This window comes from Vulpes lagopus, chromosome 19 (assembly GCF_018345385.1).
Source record: "Vulpes lagopus strain Blue_001 chromosome 19, ASM1834538v1, whole genome shotgun sequence".
In the NCBI taxonomy this organism is placed as follows: domain Eukaryota; kingdom Metazoa; phylum Chordata; class Mammalia; order Carnivora; family Canidae; genus Vulpes; species Vulpes lagopus.
In genome coordinates, this window is record NC_054842.1 from 9235877 (window position 1) to 9249231 (window position 13355).

Here is a 13355-nt window from a genome sequence, read left to right on the forward strand (position 1 = left end):
CTACCCTACCCTGGCGAGGTTCCTTGAAGGGAAGAGATCAGCTCATCCTACACCTCTCCTGTCCCATCAAGCACAGAGGTGGCCCTGCTGGAATAGCCTCTTTTAGTCCTCTCTTCCTAGAGCCTTGGGTTCATTTCTAGATAAGTCAAGACTTCTTCTGTCCATTGTTAGAAAGACACTATTCAGATTTTGCACATAGCTGCGCAGGCAAAAACAGGATTTCTAATGCTGAGGATTGGAGAGGAGTTTTGCAACTCACAATCCAAAGGAGAAGTGTGGGTTTCCTCAGCTTCCCCCCACTATGGAGATTAATGTCGTTGCACTGGTGACCAACAGGCAGTGGGGCAGTAAAATAGATATGCATCATGCCAGGAGGAGCATGAGGACGCCAAAGGCTTCCAGCTTCCCTCCCTCCTCAGCTGAGGGGCTGGTGGGCCAGGCTTCCTTGAGGGAAATCGGCCAGCTGAGAGACCCGGGAGCACATCGTGCAAGCAGCAAGTGTGGCCACAGCTCTGGAGGCAGCCTTCGGCTTGGGCCACACCTCGCTAAATGTCCTACACAGGAAGGAGGAGGCACGTGGGGGCGGACTGTGAGAGCCTTCCCTCCTCTCACTAGGCGCTTCCAAACCCTTCCCATCATTCCTCACCCAATGCCCCTCTGTGGCCTGCCTTTCTGACTGGGGATTGTGGCTGGAGGGCGGATGTGGGAAGGGACTTTAAAGAGAGAAAGGGAAGGAAGAAGAGAGGGGACAAAGAATAAAAACTGAGAGCCATTGAAGTCAGAGGAGCAGGGAGAGTGGCCAGAGGGAAGTGGGCCCAGAGGGATGGAAGATGGGGACATCTGTTGAGACCTGATCCAGCTCCACACTAAGCACTCCTACCACAACTAAGCAAATCCTTAAATTCTCCTGACAGAGGGATGTGAGAAGGCACCCCCAGACTTGCCTCAGGCCTCCAACTATGGGGGTGTAATGGACTGCTGTGCCCGAGGTGGCACCCTATCCAGTGATGAGTGTGGTGGGAACATCAGGATGGGTCCATCCCCACTCCTCTGGCAGTCCTTTGGCTCCATGACACCCCAGTGGCCTTGCCCAAACTGTCTTCCTTCTGTCCATGATGGTCTGAAGGCCGTCTTAATTCCCCAGGCCTCGCCACTTCCCCTCATGTCCCTGTGTGTCTCATCTTTTCCCAGCTCGGCTTTGCATCTCCAATGACCCGAAGTAGCAGAAACCCTAACACTAGGTACTAGTGTTATGTTTATTTGACATCTGGGAAAACCAGGGCACAGAGAGATACAGTGAATTGCTTCAAGTTTTGCAGCCAGTATGTGGCCACACTGAGACTTGAACCCACCTGCTTACCTGCCATCCACTCTCAGTACCCTTTCAGACATGGGGCGACAGTCTGAGACAAGTTCAGAGGTGAACCCACTGCCACATGGCTATTGTGGCTCAGAAGCCCCAGGGTACATAGGAGGCAACTGTCGGTAGTCTGGGGCCCTGAGCTCCCCTGCGTGGGGATGATATCTCCCTGTGCCTTTCAGGAGTCACAGGGGGTAGCTCAGAGGTGTCAGGGACAAGTCTATGCTCTTTGATGGCATCCCTCATGTTTTCCCAGACATCAGCCTTCCCCCACCTGGCATCCATGTCTCCTGGGGAGCTGTGTGTACACCTTGGAGGCTCCAAGCAGCTTCAGGCTTGCTGGTTTCCAATGGATCTGGGGAAGTGGTCTTGCCCCTCGAAGGATCTGGCAAGGTCCCATGAAGGCCTGGGGCCACATGCCTCCTGCTCCTCCTTCTCCCTTAGCATTGCCAGGCCCAAGTACCTCAACATAGAAGCAGCTCCCTGAGCTACACGCCAGTCACCCCAAAAAGACAGCATCCTGCTGACTAGGAAACAGCTCATGTCTGGCTTCTGAGAGGGACTCAGGTAGCACATCCTGCCTCAACTGAGATTCAACCTTCATCTGTCTTGGTGTATGAAAGCCCTGCTCTTCCTTGAATCGGTGGTGGAAGGACCTGGAAGACAGGGAAGTAACAGAAGCCAGGATATAAAATGATGAGTGGATATGGGGAGGAGAGAAGGTGCATCTCCAAAGATGTCAGGTCCCCACCAGGAGCAGGTCCTTTGGCTGGCAGCAGGCCAGGGTGATGTTCATTTGGCTTGCCTGGACTATGAGGGCTGCTGGGTGGGTTTGCCCACGTCAACACGACCCTCTGAGCTCCCAGGATCACTGCTCTTTCAAACATCCCTGACCTTCTCAGCTGGCTCAGGGCTCCTCTTAGTGGTCCCTGGGTTCTCCTGGGGCTGCTTCTTCCTCTTCGGCAGACAGAAAATCCACACTTCCAGGTTATAAAGCCACTGCTACTGCCCTGTACCAACTTGTCCCTCTTTTGGCCCAAGGAAGGAGTGTGTGTGTGCATGCACGTGTGTGTGCATGTGCACATATGTGTGTATGCGTGTGCACACCTGTGTGTGGTACCCAGGGCTCTGTCTCTTCCCCATTCACTCCTGGCTGCACAACCCCCCCACCCCCAGAAAGGAAGACTGCCAGCATCAGAATGGTGACAGCAGGATGAAGACCACCAGTCAGTGCTGGTGGGCTTTTTGCAGAGATGACAGAAAAAGGGCGCCCAGCAAGGCAAGCCCCATGACCTCTCTCAGACGGTGGCCTCTGACTGCAGTTGCCTGGCAGGTAGATGAGGATGCTGTGAGGGACAGCAGAGAGGTGCTGTGTGGCAGAGGGTTCTGGGTGTGGGATTGCAGTGAGCAGGCCGCTCTGAGGCCTGGCTGGGGAGGTGAAAAAGGGCAGGACCGGAAGGGAGGGGTCCCTTTAGTCCCCTGTGTCCTGTGTCAATGTGGTCGCTCCTCCTGTGCTGTGACCACACTTAGCATACCAGCCTCTTCCTCACCAGGCTGAACATTTTCCCACCTCGTTGGTTTCTAAGTCTGCCACCACAGCACCCACATTACCTAACCCCTCTGCCTACAGCCTTTCTCTTCTGACCTTGGGCGGCCTGAGGCCCTGCCACGCCAGGGGGGTGGGGGCACACACTACCCTCCCTTTTTCTCATTCCTTCTTTCCAGGTCCATTCATATCTACCCCATTTGGAATGTGTGCCAGGCCCTATAGAGCAGGAAAGGTCAGGGGATTTTCACCTAATATTTTTCTGGTGACTTTTAAGACACCTAAATTCCTTAGGCAGTGGTAAAGAGGGAAGTTCCCACTGTTCTTTCCTTCTAGACACTAAGACGATCTCTTGGGCCGGAGGAGGGGGCTGGGAACCCATAGATGTTGGTCCCAGAGAGCAAGGCCTTGCCCCTGCCTCCTGCAGAGCCCTGGACAGGCTGCAGGGCTCTCAATCATCCATGAGACTCCAGGGGCGAAGGGGATCTGTGCCTTGCTTCCCGGGCAGAGTCCTCAATAGAAACAGGCTCCCAGACAGGGAATGGATCTAGGCAGACAGGACCATAACCAGCAGAAGCCATGCTGGATTGTGGCGTGAATTCTGGACCTACGGTGTGGCACAGACAAGTGAGGACAGAAGCTGTCCAGGAGGCCAAGGCAAACCAGAAGGGGGAGCCAGGCCACTTGCATGGCTCAGTGGCTGGCATGTAGGGGAAGGTGGCAGTCTGGTGGGCACATGCATAGAGAGAGAGGGGATGACGGGAAGGGTAGCTACCAGATAGGATTGCATGGAGCTGTAAGCAGCAGGAAATCCAATGCATGGCGGTGTGAACAGTGGGAGGTTCTGTGACTTCTGCATTTGCGCAGCCCAAGTGGATACAGTGTTGTAGTAACGCCACTCAGGCCACCAGCACCTTACCCTTTCCTTCTTTATCATCCTTTTACTAGGAAAAAAGAAGGAGCCAGTTGTGGTTTTTGATTTAGGAAATAAATTTAGTTCATGCAAATGATCCATCCTTAGAAAATGAATCATAATTATAGAAGTGCACTCTTCTTTAGTTATATTTAGATATAGCTCACAAATATCAGTGTGCTAACTAACTATAGCTACTTCTGAAACTTGAAGTTGCCTCCTACTCAGCCAAATGGCAAGATTTTATCAGTGGAAACTTAGTCACTATTCCCCCCACAAACCTAGCTTTATTGAGATATAATTTACACACATTTAGGGTATACAGCCTGAGGGTGCCTTGGTGGCTCAGGGGGTTAAACATCTGCCTTAGGTCATGATCCCAGGGTCCTGGTCATTGGGGTCCTTGCTCAGTGAGGAGTCTGCTACTCCCTCTTCCTCTGCCATGCTCCCCTCTTTGTTCTCTCCCTCTCTTTTTCTCAAATAAATAGATAAAATCTTTATATTGAAAAAAAAAGGAATGTACAGCCTTATGATTTGACACACATATATATTGCAAAATGATTACCACAATAATTTTAGTTAATACATCCATCACCGCACATAATTATCTTTCTTTGTGTTTGGTGAGAAACATTTAAAATCTCCTGTCTTGGTAAAGTCCAGGTGTTGTTAACTATGGCCAGCCATAGTGCAATTAGAGCCTCAGGACTTACTAGTCTTATAGCTAGAAGTTTGTACTCTTTCACCAACATCTCACCATTCCCTGCACCCCCTCCAGCTCCTAGCAACCCCCATTCTACACTGTTTATACGAGTTTGGCTTTTTTAAACTTCACGAATAAGTGAGATCATACAATACTGGTCTGTGTGTGTGTGTGTGTGTCTGATTTGTTTTTTTTTTTTTAAGATTTTATTTACTTATTTGAGATAGAGAGAGAATGGAGGAGGGTCAGAGGGAGAGGAAGAAGCAGACTCTCTGCTGAGCAGGGAGTCTGATGCAGGGCTCGATCCTGTATATATATATATATATATATATATATATATATATATATATATATCCAGATATATATATATCACATCTTTTTTTTATCCATCCATCCATCCATCCATCCATGTATAACTTAGGTTGTTTCATATCTTGAGTAATGCTGCAGTGAACATGGAGGTGTAGATATCTGTTTAAGATAGTGATTTTATTTCCTTTTTATTTCCTTCCAGTAAATACCCAGAAGTGGGATTTCTGGGTCATATCATAGTTCTTTAAAAAAATTTTTTTTGTTGAATCTCCATACTGTTTTCCACAGTGGCTGCATCAGTCTCTTATCTTTTGATACTAGCTGTTCAAACAGGTATGGTATGGTAACTCTTCGTGGTTTTGATTTGCATTTCCCCAATGATGAGTGATGTTGAGCATCCTTTCATGTTATCTGTTGGTCATCCATATATCTTCTTTGGAAAAAAGCCTATTCAGGTCCTTTGTCCATTTTCTGACTGGATAATCAGTATTTTTTTTTTTTGGCTCCATTAATTTTACCCCAGTAAATCTTTACTACTTTATCAACATCTTGCACATTCTATTTTTTTTAGAGATTTATTTATTTATTTAATTACAAAAGACGCAGAGAGAGAGGTAGAGACATAGGCAGAGGAAGAAGCAGGATCTCTGCAAGGAGCCTAACATGGGACTTGATTGTGGGCCCTGGGATCATGCCCTGAGCCGAAGGCAGACGCTCAACCACTGAGGCACCCAGGCATCTTTCTTGCACATCCTAAATAGCAGCTGCTGAATGTACCCAGCATATGTTGGTAAGCACAGAAGTCATGTATTTCCAAGGCCCACTCACACTAACTACAGAGCAGAATAATATCTTTTGCTTTTCACCCTTCATATTCTGGTAAGCAAAACCGTGTTCATGAAAATGAATGTAAAATCATGGTGGGTCCCAATCTGAATATGCATCTCAAGCACTTCAAGATATCACATAGGTTACTCGGGATACCTGTGTACATAGATGTCAAGCCTACATATCCTTGCTTCCACTCTGCTCTTGAAGAGGGAAGAGAACTTACAAGCCCATGGGAAGGTTCCTAAACACTGGAATTAAGGCCAGTGGGCTTGAGATAAGGGCAGCTAGACTGTGCCCTCCAGGGCAGCAGACAGAGGAAAAGAGATGTGAGCCTGTGTTAGCCCCTCCTAGACCCTGTGCCAGGTGCTTGCACTGTAATCTCTCATTTTCTCCTCTGAATACAGGCATCAACATCCCATTGTTCTGATGGCTAAACTAAGGCCCAAGGCAATTAATTAAACTTCAAAGATCAACACTGTCAGGGCAAGGATGCTTAACCTTCAAGTCCAGGCTGATGGGGAAGGGTAAGGATAGATCTTAATGGACATGACAGTAGCAAGATGGCCCAGGGCTCCTTCTGGTCTCACTAAAGGCTCTGTGGAGGAGAGATGCTAGACCCAGGAACTAGCACATCTGTAGTATTTGGAAAGAGGAGGGAATCTGTGGGGCAGATATTCCTTTCCCCTAGGAGTGGCCAAAGTTTGTCAGTGTGAGTGGAAGAGAAATTCCTGAAAGACTAAAGTTGATTACCTGGGCTCCTTACATCTCCTAGGGTTGTTCTGACATTATATTTAGGATCCGTACACAATGCTTTCATTGTCCTCTTTGACCAGTGAAGGTACAGAAGATTTCAGACATAGTCTTAATTCTTCACTGTTGCAATTGCACTATCCCTAGGCCGTGCATTTTCAAAAATCCTTCCTTCTGTAAGGTTCTGCTGCCATCTTATTGGTTCATGCCTCTTCAAGTAAAATACCTGGATGCCTTTAGGCGTGACAAACCAAGTGTGATAAATACTCCAAAGAACTGGCATTAGCATCCCGTGCCCATTATTCCCCAGCCTGCGTGTATCCGCCCATGTTTTGAGTAACAACGAATTAGTGCAGTCATTTCTGCTACCTCTGATTAACTTACGTCAATAAATACAAAAACCATGTTGTAGCTAAAAGTCATTTTCTTTACTTTCAGATTTGAATAGCATCTACAGCCTTTCTCTTCTGACCTTGGGCGGCCTGAGGCCCTGCCTCAGCCCTGAGGCTCTGGCTAGCAGCTTTTGGGACAGCCCCTTGTAATATTTCATTAAAATGCTAATGAATGCATAGGACAAGCTGAAAATGCCAGGTAACACCAAAGACTAAGACTAAACACAACCTTAATAGAATAGGGGAAGAATCTGCATTATCTATAAAGCAGGATAATTTGCAAAGAGAAACCACTATGACTTTTGCCTTATGAAACAGAAAAATAGTAAATGACATCAGGAAACAATATTTGCAACATATATGACAGACTAAAGATGATTCTATTTCTTCTATAACAAGCTCTTAAAAATCAATTTTATGGACAACTGCATATAGAAGAATGAAACTGGACCACTTTCTTACACCATACAAATAAACTCAAAATGGATGAAAGACCTAAAGGTGAGACAGGAAAATCCATCAAAATCCTAGGTGGAAGGGGAGGAGGGCGGGGGGTGGGGAGGAATGGGTGACGGGCACTGAGGGGGACACTTGACGGGATGAGCACTGGGTGTTTTTCTGTATGTTGGTAAATTGAACACCAATAAAAATTAATTTATTAAAAAAATATCCTAGAGGAGAACACAGGCAGTAACCTCTTTGATCTCAGCCACAGCAACTTCTTGCTAGACACATCTCCAAAGGCAAGGGAAACAAAAGCAAAAGTGAATTATTGAGACTCCATCAGGATAAAATGCTTTTGCACAGCAAAGGAAACAATCAACAAAATTACAAGGCAACCTATGAAATGGGAGGAGATATTCACAAATGACATATCAGATAAAGGGCTAGTATCTAGAATCTATGAAGAACTTCCTAAACTCAACACCCAAAAAAACAAAAAATGCAGTCAAGAAATGGGCAGAAGACATGAATAGATATTTCTCCAAAGAAGACATACAAATGGCCAACAGACACATGAAAAAATGGTCAATATTACTTAGCACTAGGGAAATACAAATCAAAACCACAATGAGATACCACCTCATAGTGGTCAGAATGACTAAAATTAACAAAACAGGAAACACCAGATGTTGGCAAGGCTGTAAAGAAAGGGGAACCCTCTTACACTGTTGGTGGGAATGCAAACTGATGGAGCCACTCTGGAAAACTGTATGAAGTTTCCTCAAAAAGCTAAAAATAGAGGTGCCCTACAACCCAGCAATTTCACTACTAGGTATTTATCCAAAGGATACAAATGTAGTGATCCGAGGGGGCACATTCACCCCAGTGTTTCTAGCAGCAATACCCACAGTAGCCAAACTATGGAAAGAGCCCAGATATCCATCAACAGATGAATGGATAAAGAAGATGCGGTGTATATACAATGGAATATTACTCAGCCATTGAAAAGAATGAAATCTTGCCATTTACAATGACACGGATGAAACTAGAGGGTATTATGCTAAGTGAAGTAAGTCAGAGAAAGACAAATACCGTATGATTTCACTCATATGAGCAATTTAAGAAACAAAACAGATGAAAATAGGGGAAGGGAAGGAAAAATAAAATAAGATAAAAACAGAGAGGGAGATAAGACATAAGAGATCCTTAACCCTAGGAAACAAACTGAAGATTACTAGAGGGGAGGGGGGAGGAGATGGGGTAACTGGGTGATGGGCATTAGGGAGGGCACTTGAAGTAATGAGCACTGAGTTTTGTATGCAATGGCTGAGTCACTAATTCTACCCCTGAGACTAATAATACACTATGTATGTTTTTTTTTTTTTTTTAATTTTTTTTTTTTAATTTTTTATTTATTTATGATAGTCACAGAGAGAGAGAGAGAGGCAGAGACACAGGCGGAGGGAGAAGCAGGCTCCATGCACCGGGAGCCTGATGTGGGACTCGATCCCGGGTCTCCAGGATCGCGCCCTGGGCCAAAGGCAGGCGCCAAACCGCTGCGCCACCCAGGGATCCCTACACTATGTATGTTAACTAAATTTTATTTAAATTTTTAAAAATTTAAAAAATCAATTTTAAAATGTCAAACATACCAAAAAATGTGCAAAAGCCACCAAGAAGCAATTCACACAAAAATATACATTAATTCTCTCAGTAAATGTTTGCTGAGTTCCTACTATGTGTTAGGCACCATTTGAGGCACTGTGTAGCTGGTCCTTCAATGCTGATGTGGAAGATAAATCAGGAGTAGGCAAATATCTAATATAATGTCAGGTAGAGATAAGAGTAAGAAAACCAATAAAGCTAGGAATGAGGGTGGTGGTGGGGTCTATGTTTTAGATGGGGAGATTTGTGAAGGCCTATCTGTAGCACTGGAGGTGACACTGAAGCAGAGGCTGAGTGAAACTAGGTGGTAAGCCATGCACAGATCTGGTAAAAAGAGACTCCACCTGGCCCCCCCCAGAAAGAGATTCCCAGCTGAGAAAGGGCCTTGATAGAGAAGAGCTCAGCCTGTTTCAGGAAGAGCTCAGGAGCCTGTGTACCTAAACAAAGTGTGGGAGGAAAGTCTTGGGATATCAGACTGGAAAGGAGGTTAGAGCTGGATCATGCAGGGCTCCTAGATCTGCTAGCAGGAGCCCAAGATATAGGGTGTCCATAATCCATTGTGGTTTGGTTATCTAATAAATTCACTTCCATGTAAGGTATAAACAATTTGTGAAGTGCATCTGGGAGAGAATTTGCTAGAGATTTAAATAAAGTTGCATGTGCCTCGTTTTTTCCTTTCTTTCATTTTGCAGGTAACAAGCTCCTCATTACACTGAGACGGCTGTAGCCAAGTGTATCCAAAACGATGGTGGGTTCATTAAAAGTAGACTTCCCTGCAACCAACTGTGCTAAATACTGATTAGATTTTTTCTTCTGTTGCCTTTAGCAGATTGTCTCTATTTTGTATAGAAGTGAATTTTTTATACACTCAAATTGTACAAGGACTCCCTGGATGCCCTGTTCATCCCTACTTCTCTAAGATACTTCCCACCTTCAACCCCAGAGAAAATGTTGCTACCACCTTCTGTTCCTTGATTTTGTTGGAGTTTTTTTTCCCTAAATTTTTATTGTGGCAAAATATACATTAAATTTACTATTTTAGCCATTTAAAAAATTTTTTAAAAAATATTTTATTTATTCATGAGAGACAGAGAGAGAGAGAGAGAGAGAGGCAGAGACATAGGCAGAGGGAGAAGCAGGCTCCCCATGGGGAGCCTGATGCAGGACTTGATCCTGGGACCCAGGACACAGGGATCACGCCCTGAGCCAAAGGCAGACACTCAACTGCTGAGCCGCCCAGGTGCCCTATCTTAGCCATTTTTAAGCGCACAGTTCAGTGGTATTAAGTACATTCAGTGTTGTGCAGCCGTTACCACCATCCATTTCCAGAACTCTTTCATCCTATGAAACTGAAACTCTAATCCTGTGATATAATAACTCCTTATTCCCTCTTCCCCCAGATCTTTAATGACTCAGATGGCCTCTCCTGCATCCCCTAAACCCAAGCACTAAGCAGTCTCTTAAAACAACTTAAAATAACTTCTTTTGTGACGTTAGTGTTCACTTTAAAAAATCCCGTCTCTTTTTTCTTTTCTCTCTCCTAGATAGCAGCCTTACTACCTCCTCTGAGGAACAGAAGTCTTTTCTCTCTCTCTCTCTGGCTCTTAAGTCAGCAGCAACTATTTTATAAAATAACAAAAGCCTATAATGTCCAGATCCCAAAGCTTGGGAGGTAGAGGTGGTGTCAGGGAGTGGGGTTTTTAGAGTGTTAACTGTATGGCATCATCAATCTGAAAAGCAATTTTGTAGTAGCTAGCAAAAGACACACAGATGCTTCAATTCGTTGACCCAGTAATTCCTCTTAGACAATCAAAGATATGCACAAATATTTATGCTCAGCACAATGTTTTCTACATAATAGTGAAAACCAGGTATTGCCTCTATGTCCACTGGTAGGGACTTGGCTAAAGTCTATATGCAATCATTAAAAATCATGTTTGAATTTAATACATGGAAAAATGTTTATGCTATAATGTTAAATGAAAAATACAAGATAAACTATATGTATGTTATGATCTCAAATCTTTTCTTAAATTTGTATCTGCAAAGAATAACTGTAGAGAACCACCTCAGTGTTAAACAATTCTCAAGGAGATGGAATATTGTGCAATTTTAACTTATTATGTATTTAAAATTTATTTTTGGTTTCCACTTAAATCAATGAGGAAATATGGAGTAAAAGAGTAATTTTCCAACTGAGCATGTTTTGTGGTTTCTAGTGCTGTGTAGGGTGTGCCTGTGGAGGAACTGTGGCTGTTGCCTAATGACATGTCTATTCATCAGAAATGGAAACATGGCACCCGTATCCTTGAGAAACCGAGTTGGCCTTTCTATGGGTGGAGGGTGCCTTGAAGAGAAACCGGTATTTCTAAATTTGTTAAGAACTACTTTTGTCAGTTGCTCTCAGATGATACCACTTTGGGGTAGCCCACCATGGGGTTGTCACTTAGGCAGACAGTATTACTATTAAGTCATGTTGAAACCGAGTGGTGCCTGTGGGCCAAGGGAGTAGAGAAGCAAATTAACTTCTGAATTGGGACAGACTAATTTTGAGGGCAGTAATGAGACATCAATATGGGGCCAGGTGATACCCAAGATGGACCTCTCTGTCAAGTTGTCATGTTCCCATGTGTAGTTGTCGGCCCTGTGGGGCCAGAGGTAAATTCTCTGGGTGCTCAGGGACAGACTGGCAAAGAGAGATAAGGGAAAGCCCACCAGATCTTATATACATTGCAGATGCAGTGGGTTATAAGGTTGGTAGTTCTTCCTACCAATCCAAAGAGTGTATTCTCCAGCTTTCTTGGTGGCAGCATCCTTGGGAAGATGACTTCTCCCTCAGATGGTCATTTGATGGGCACAGAATAAGCCTAAAGTGGGTAGGGTTATTTGGAAGAGGCTGGACACTCCTCCCAGGGTGTGGCCATCTCTGGACAGTGGCCCTTCTTGGCTAACGCTCTTCCTACCACCCGAAATCCTGTTGATAGATTTGCATCTGGGAATCCTGGTATCCTTTGCTGATGAGTGTCTGTTCACCATCTTCATTAGAGATATTGATGTCACAGAATAGCTGTCGCCAAAAGCTGCCCCATTCAGGCTGCATCTATCATTGTGAGTGGATTGACTCAACATTGTAGAGGGCCAACCTCTCCTCCCGGCCTACGTCATCCACCTGCAGATCTTCCTTCTGGGTTTTTTCCATGTTCACCTGTGTTCTCTGCTCTTAGAGGCAGGGTTGGTCTGCATTTATTTCCAGCTTTATTGAGATATAATTGATATACAGCATTGTGTAAGTTAAAAGTGTACAGCGTGGTGATTTGATGTATGTGTATGTTACAAAATGATTACCACAATAAGGTTAGCTTAGACATTTATCACCTCACATAGTTAAACTTTTGTGTGTGTGATCAGAATTTTTAAAATCTCCTCTCTTAGCAACTTTTGCATATGCAATACAGTAGTGTTAACTACAGTTATCATAGGTTTGGTCTCTATTTTTATCAAGATGAGGAAAATATCAGTAGACTGAGAGTCAAGGAATCGACCTCTTTCATTAATTCTCTGTGTGATCATGGAGCAGCCTCTGGCCCTCTCTGGGTTTCCTGTCCCTCACCGGCACCTACAATTCTGTGATTCTGGAACTAAGAAGAGTAAGAAGGCAAGGACAACATAGCATGAGCTTCTTCACTGCAAAAGGTTCAATCTAAGAAGAAGGAGGAGGAAAAAAACAAAAATAGTCACCACCATTTATTCGCACTTGCTTTGCCAGGTACTGTGAGCACTGTGAGGGCAATCTTACTAAATCCTCACAATAATCCTGAGAGGTTGAGGATTTTTCAAATGAGGAAAGTGAGCCTCAGAGATGTCAAGTAACTTGCCTAAGGTCACAGAGTTAATATGTTGAGACTTCATCACAGATCTCAGTCTGCCATCGGAGTCCCTCTGCTTTTGAAAAGCCCAGAACTCAGAAGCAGTAGTGGGTCTGATCCAGCTGTGCTCTCAGGGCCAACTGTCTTTTTCAAATGTGCCTTCCTTTGTTAAGACACAGACATCATTGCTATTTAGGGCTTTTCAATGAACTTCCCTGTTTTCTTCCTATTCTGTCTTACTCAGCAAAATGAATGCATGAATGTTTTTATGATACAAATTTAATTTCCATTTAGAAATGAAAGTATTTGCCTCTCTACTTTAATTTCCCAAGCCAAAAGAATTTTTCTGTCTTTTTTTGGGAGTCCACAAATAAGTTAAAATTTAATTAAATGTTTTATAATTCAACAGTTGCCAAGAGGTTCAAGTGATAATGGCGCAAACTTGTGGATAGCCTGAGGAGAATGCCCCCCCTCTGTTAGTTGTTTGAGCCAACTTTCCAGAAGATTCTCCCCACCCACTCTACTCCTAATGCCTTTCAATATTCATATGCATTTCTCACATCTTAAGATCCC